Raw genomic sequence first — 7,373 nt, forward strand, 5'->3', positions numbered from 1 at the left:
TGATGTTTCTGAAGTTAAACCACCTCTGAAATACGACCCAGAAGCTGCTGCTAACTCAGCAGCTATTATACTGTGGATCGTCCATAAAGAGTGTGTGATGAGACAATTTCCTCTTAATCCAAAGTCCAACAAAATTTTAAATTTGATTAAAAAAAACTATAACTCAAGAACCGTGATTAATCGTACCAGTTGGTAGCATGGCTTTGTTGAACTCCCATTGATTTCCATGTGTTTTGACCTGGACCTTGACTTGTTTTGACCCTTGACCTTTGTCATTCTGTACTTCTGCCTTGTTCTACTGCCTCCTAGTGTTTTGAACCCTGCTTGATCAACTGACCGCGGTTTTGTGATGACAACTCTTTGTACTTCCTCTGCTGTGTCCAGCCCTGTCCGGTGGCCATATTTTTTTTAAATAGTAAAAACGTTCAACCACTGCTTCAAGTAGGATTTCTGTTTGAATTTTTTTTTTTAATTTTCCTTCTCACTTAACCCAGTGACCTACAACTACAAGTCTACGTACCAAAAATGGCCAGAAGTCGGCCTCATATCGGCAACATCGGCCCAAACGTTGCTCAGACGTCCTAACAAGCCGTACAGTATGGTCCCCGAGCGGCGCTGCGGACTAACAGTCTCATTTAGCTTTGTTTTAAAGCTCTCTCCACGGCCAATTGACTTGATACCTGTTTAGTGTCTCCTGCTAATTGAACAGGGAATGAATAGGAGAGAGAGAAAATGAGAATGAGATGGAGGAAGAGACGTCTGGGTAGAAAACATTCTGAGAAGGGGGAGGGAGAGTGGGGGGGGTTGCTGCAGCATTCAAGGCCTCATTGATTAGGTGGTGAGCGGTGCAATGTTTCTCTCCTGGCACTGATACGCATTAAAGCTACATAAACACCCATAATTGGTTAGCTGAACACAGAGGGGGAAAATGCACACACACACACACACACACACACACACAGTAATGTAGGTGTTTGAGGAATACTACAGAGAAATAAAATAGCTGCAAAATGAAGTTGTCGTTAAAATCACTCCAAACTGGCTCGAGTTTTTAGTGACAGATGTCTCTACATGTGTGTGTGTGTGTGTGTGTGTGTGGGAGGGGGGGGACATACATTTGTCTCTCACACGTCCCACTGCTGCACTAAGCAGAAATGATAAAAACATCCTCGGAGACTTTAGGATGACAATAATACTCACTGACTTCAGGGACAGGCAGAAATGGGAGTGGCTGACTGTGACAAACGAGCTCTCGGACACCGAGGCGGCCGATTGGCTGCAGGCGTCAGGAGGGAGGGACGCGGTTGGATGACTCAGTTGATGGATAGTTATTATGCCATTCTAATAAAAGAATTTGGGGCATTGCAGTCCAGTGATAGCTGTGGAGAACGGTGTGACGGTGTTGTCTTCAAATGTTGTTGGATTTCTGGAGAGTTCCTCAGGTTTACTCACGTCTGGTGGCCTTCAGGTGGACAACGGTGTTCAGATCACCGACCTTTTTATCGGTATTGTAGTCTGTTCTACCTCGGCCCACTGTGAACTGTGTCAATCTCTTTGTCCTTTTTACCCAGGTTTCCCACTTCCTGCGTCTACTGGTCCCCACCTCCTGTGTTTCCATGGCGATTCCTCTCTCCTCCCCACATGTGTCTTGTTCATAAAGTCTATGAGTTGGGATATAGATCCTTTCAGGGTTTTTTTTTTTTTTTTTGCTCTAAATTATTGCTTTTTGTATCCTGAAAATACACTGTCAAAAAAAAAAATATATATATATAACTACTTTTGAAGTTTTGTATTTGAATCCTCCTCCAGTTCCGGTCGTCCGTTTCCGTACTCCGTGTACAAACACTTGGGAAATGCTTTGAAATGATTTACACTGTCCTAATATTTTTAACCCAACACTTGAATAAAAGTAGGACACGGTGTGAATTACCCAGAACCATCGTGTTCTGCAGCACAGATATCACTGAGATCATCTGTGTTCAGAGTAGTTAGGCCTGTTCCCAGTGTCCTGCAGCACAACATCCATCAGGTGATGAGACCCACTGACAGGGCGTAACTGGCCAACCCACCACCCCACAAGGACATGTCAGTTGCTAAATGGAGTGTTCCTCCGACATGGAATGATGGGATTCCTCGGCGTTGGCCATAACCTCTAATGGAACACTCTCACCCGCGCAAGTGAATCTTCATCTCCTCCTCTCTGCCGTCACCGAGCGGGCAGCTAAACCCCGGCACCGCAGATACATTCACATCCTCCGCCTGTTCAGTTTGGGCATCAGCTCTGCTGAATCTACATATTGTTGACGTGTCCAGGTGCTAAGTCACCATCATCTGTCCCTCCAGTGCACACACACACACACACACTCGGGTCAAAGCGGCCCCAGAGCAAGTGAATATACAGTAGTGAGGATGAGTGTAGCGGCCCCAGAGCAGGTGAATATACAGTAGTGAGGATGAGTGTTAGCGTTGCCTTCAGGGGAAATCGGTTTCTTTAGCTTCAAAAATCATCCACAGCAAAGTCTGCATTGTTAACATTCTAACTGTGATTATTTAAATTCAGAGTCATAGTTAGTGAGAACAGGGTCACAGAGGGGGTGAGGCGGGGTGAGGGGGTGTCAGTGTTCATTCCCTCCCTGTTCTTTGGCCATAAACAACTTAAAAGTGTGTATGTCATGTCTTCCTAATGCAACTGCCCTGAAGATTACCCTCTTATTGCCTCCAGATCAATACTCTCCAGTAGGTGAAGAATGATGTCCGCGCCTCAGGCCGAGCCCTGGAAGAGAAAAGGTAGAAATAGAGAGATGATGAGCGAGGTGTGGAGCCCGCCTTGTCTAATCTCTCTGGCCTTGTCACTTTTAACAGTGCCTGCACGCAGAGGTCCATCCATTCTCAGTCCTCCGCAGCTCATTGATCCCGTCCTCACCCAGACGCAGTGAGGACCCCCCCGCCCCCCGACCCGTTGCCTCACACTCACTCTATAATTGGGATCAATATTGATTATCATCTCTAAACTGCCTGTCTTTGACCGTGTGCCACAGTGGCTCCTGTAAGATGAAGGAAAGAGAGAGAGAAACAGTGGGAAACGGCAACAATCCAGGAGGGTTTCAGGGAAGAAACTGAAAAAGGAAAAAAAAGGTGTTTGTGGCCATTTTGGAAATAAAATTGTGATCAGTGGTTGTGATATGATTAATATTTAAATATTCTTCAAAACATTCCTGACTTTACTCATATATTTATAGTATGCTAAAGTATTGTTTTGTATAAAAATAATACCTGTCATATTATATATGTATGTATTTATATATATGTATATAAGCACATTACAAATTCAAATTTGTTATGGACACAACCATTTATTCATGAAGTGAAATAATCAGTATTTCTGGTTAATTTAAATTGAGTTGAGTTAAAAACTGAATAACATTCAATTATAATTTGGTTTATAAAGATTTTTTTTTGCTCGAAGCAGGAAACCATTTTGTTTAAATTTCTTATTATTGTGAATATGCTGTAAATTCACGTTGGTTTAAACGAGCATAAACACATCAGAATCCTGGTGCAGCCTCCCCTCTCTCTCCTCACCCCCGCACCTCGGACTCCAACAGTCAATCACGACTCTCAGATAGCGCCATGATCGCGATCGACACTCAAATGATGGAAGTGAATAAAAGTCATTACTGACAGTCAGCATGAGTCATGGATGGACATTAAAAGTTGCGTCTGGCCAGTGTCATTTCATTCTTCAGCCATGCTTTATGATGGCAGTCCTTTTAGTCGGGTCCTCATCACTTTTCTGCACCTATCTCCATCAATCTGCAGCATTTACACCTCAACACCTCCTCTGTTATGGACCTTCTGCTGGCCGACAACAAACCACTTCAGTCCATGTGCTGTAGAAAAGTTCCCATCTGTAGTGGCCGACCAGAAAATGTAAAGAAAAATATCGAAGATTGAGTGTTTGGACAATATTGGCATATCGGATATTGGCAAAAAGTTAATATCAAATATCTCTACAAATCACCAAAAACTAATGTGATTGACTGTCATTGTGTCCTATTCCGTCCTATGGGGTTGGCACACAGGTCTGAAGGCGCTCATGCCCATGTTTTTTAACTGATCTAGAGTACATCCTCGACTGATTATGACAGTGGCTGATAAGCTGCACTGCTGTTCCTGTCAGTGTCCTCCACCCACTAACCACTGGCTAAACAGGTCTTTATCCAGTGTAAACTAAGCCTGACCAGCGCCTCCTCCTGACCGCTTCTATCCTCATAAAGCCAGCGAAGAACGAGAGAGAGGAAACTGTTTACAAAAACCACAGGAGCGGCCTCACCTCTGATCTGCCCTGCGATAGGGGAGGGAAAAAAGAAAAAAGGGGCAAGAAGAAAGCCGAGGCAGATAGAAAGACACACAGGGAAGGAAACGTAGGAGAGGAGACGCCAGGGGTTGCATGATTGCAGGACAAACTCATAAAAGTTCCATTAACCCGCGAGGAGTTAAAGAGGCCTTGTTTTCATCCAGCAGACAGCCGTCACAAACAGAGCATCACCATAAACCCCCGCCTCCCTCCTCAGCTCCAGCTCCAGCTCCCTCTTCACCTCCGCAGCCTTCGCTCCCACAGTCCTGTTGTTGTTCGCTCCACTGATCTGGACTTTTTTTCTTCACCTTAAAAGACAGAAGACAATTAATACAAAATGCTAAGGTTGTTGCGGACGCAGAATAATTGACTTTTCTCTTAAAAACTGCAACGCCCTCTCGCTCACTTCTCAGTTGACCAAACCAGGACTGCCTTGTTACGCCCTCTACCCCTTGGTCTGGGTTCCTGGTCTGTGAGTCACAACCTGAAGACGCCACAGACGTATCTGTCAGCGTCAGTCTGTCTGTCTTATTAAACCAGTCATTGAACATTGTCTACTCGCTAACAGCTCTCAGGTTGATCTAAGGAGAAACACAGTGGAGCCAAGAGCCAGTCCATTTGAACACAGGGCTGTACACACACACACACACACACTCACCGACAACAGAGCTGGGTTTAATTGTGGTAATTTGAGATGGTGTTGTTTTAATTTTGGCTCCGTCTCCAGGTTTGAGTCCACATCAGAACTCCTCAAGAATACAGTGTGGTTTAATGTGTGTGTGTGTGTGCTTGTGTGTGTGTGTGTGTGTGTGTGTATGTGTGTGTGTGTGGTTCCCTCCTTTCTTTTTTAAGTGCTACTCTGTGCTGAACGAGCAGCACCTCTGTAACTGATTTACAAACGACTTCGGCTCCAGCCAGAAAAAGACGCATCACTTCCTGTTAACCAGAGAAATCGGTCCCGCGGTGACAAAGTGACGTGCAGGTTCTCGTCCCGCGAACCTTGAATTAGAACCGTGCTGATAATAGAGTATGAAAAACACTGGAGACGAACGTTTCATCTTTGAGGATCAGGATTATCTTGGACTCTGGTTAAACCACCAATACACACTGATATAACTTGACATCATCTTTTTCTTCTCTATAAACACACACACACACACACACACTTTTCAATAACCAAGTTTATAGTTTCGTGGATGTCTAGCACTCAGCCAAACAATCTGAGTGTTCGTCCAAACTGTCCATTAAAGCACTGAGCACAGGCTCTCACTATCTGGTACCACTGTCTCCGCTGCTGTAACCCTATATCCTGGACATGTGTGATGCACGCACATGGACATGGTCCCAGTCGGCACTTTTGTTCATCTTTCGTGTTTTAATTGTCAGCCACCGGCTCTAAAACTCTTCAAATGTGAAGCTACATTTTTTTGCAAGAGAGGTGCTGATTAGTTGACACCAGAGATGGTTGACATCAGAGAGCCAATCACAGAACGATGTCAGGAGAGGGAATCATCGGTCCATTTTTGGAACAGTGTGTGTAGGACAGTACTTGTACTTATACTTGTGTACTATTTGAGAAAAGTACTTAAAGTGTTAACTGCAGACTTGTCTTTCTGAGATTCATACAGACCGAAGCATTTAACTCTGAGCTAATGTGGCGAGGATACACAGTTTAGTAAATTTACCGTATAGCACATGTGTCAAACTCAAGGCCCGGGGGCCAAATGTGACCCGCCAAGTCATTTTGTATGGCCCGCAGGAGCTTAAAAAGCATTTAAGAAAGTAGAGTTAGAAAAAGTTTCTTAACCTGATAAATTATTTTTTTTATTACACAGCGTTAAACAATATTGTAACTCGAATAAATAATAATCAATTGCAAAAACATTTATTAATAGGTTCATTATTAACGTGAAGATTTCGTTGAATCAAGTTAAGGTCAAATTAAAGCAGTTTTATTGACTAAACTGCCATTATAAATAATTGTATTTAATTGGATGAGAATCCAATAATTAAGATCATTAAATCCTTAGATGAATGTTTTCTTGATTTTATTTAGAGCCTTATTTCACACTAAAGTATATATGATGACTTTAGTTCACATTCAGGATTTAAAATAAAGAGATGCAAATATTAAATTATCTCCATATTTTATATCCAATTAAAAACTGCACGTCTCAATGTAGTGTTTTTAAGGATCAGGATTACTAACAGATTCATCTTAAAAAATAATTCCTTTAATCCTCCATCGGTGGTCAGTCAGTGGTCAGAAGGAAGACTCAGCGCTGCATGTGGGGGGATGGTGGGAGCGGAAAGTCGGGGGGTTGTTAGATGGAGGGGTGAACAGTCCCACAGGAGAGGTCCAGCAGCCGGGGTATGACGGTCACAGGATAGGGACATAATGAGGATGCATCACTGCTGCAACGAGCTGCTTTATCACACACACACACATGCACCGAAAACCAAGCCCTGACAAACACACACACACACACCAAGTGTGCAGCCACAGCTCAGACAAACCAACATCACGCTGACATCACACTTTGAGTCTAAAATGTGTCCAATGAGTGTTAGCTGCAGCAGCCCACTCCCCTGTTAAAGATAACGCTCCGTCTGATGAGGGTCCAGAGAGACTGTGGGAACACGGGCGTTTTCTAACACACACATGCTCTGGGTTCTGTTTGGGTCTGTGGGGAACAAAAAAAAATCAAAACTTCTCCCGTCGCTTACAGCCACCGCCATTGCAGAGCAGTAAAGTTGCCGGCGTGCAGTAAAATAAAACGAGGTGTGGATAGAGTTGGACGGAGCTGCAGAGCCATTGGCTGCCAGCAGGGCCGTAAAATGACATTCTGCCGTAAAACAAAGTGCTTATTAAATAATTTTGTACCATATCGCCCAATGTGGCCGGCTCGGTGAGCCGATCGGCTGGACTGGGGAGCTCTCATGATGGGATAGAGGAGGGGAGGTGGGGGGGGGGGGTTTTGAAAGGGGGAGGTGATTTTTCACCCAATGGGGGGTG

This window comes from Cynoglossus semilaevis, chromosome 18, assembly GCF_000523025.1.
Source record: "Cynoglossus semilaevis isolate Cse_v1.0 chromosome 18, Cse_v1.0, whole genome shotgun sequence".
Lineage (NCBI taxonomy): Eukaryota > Metazoa > Chordata > Actinopteri > Pleuronectiformes > Cynoglossidae > Cynoglossus > Cynoglossus semilaevis.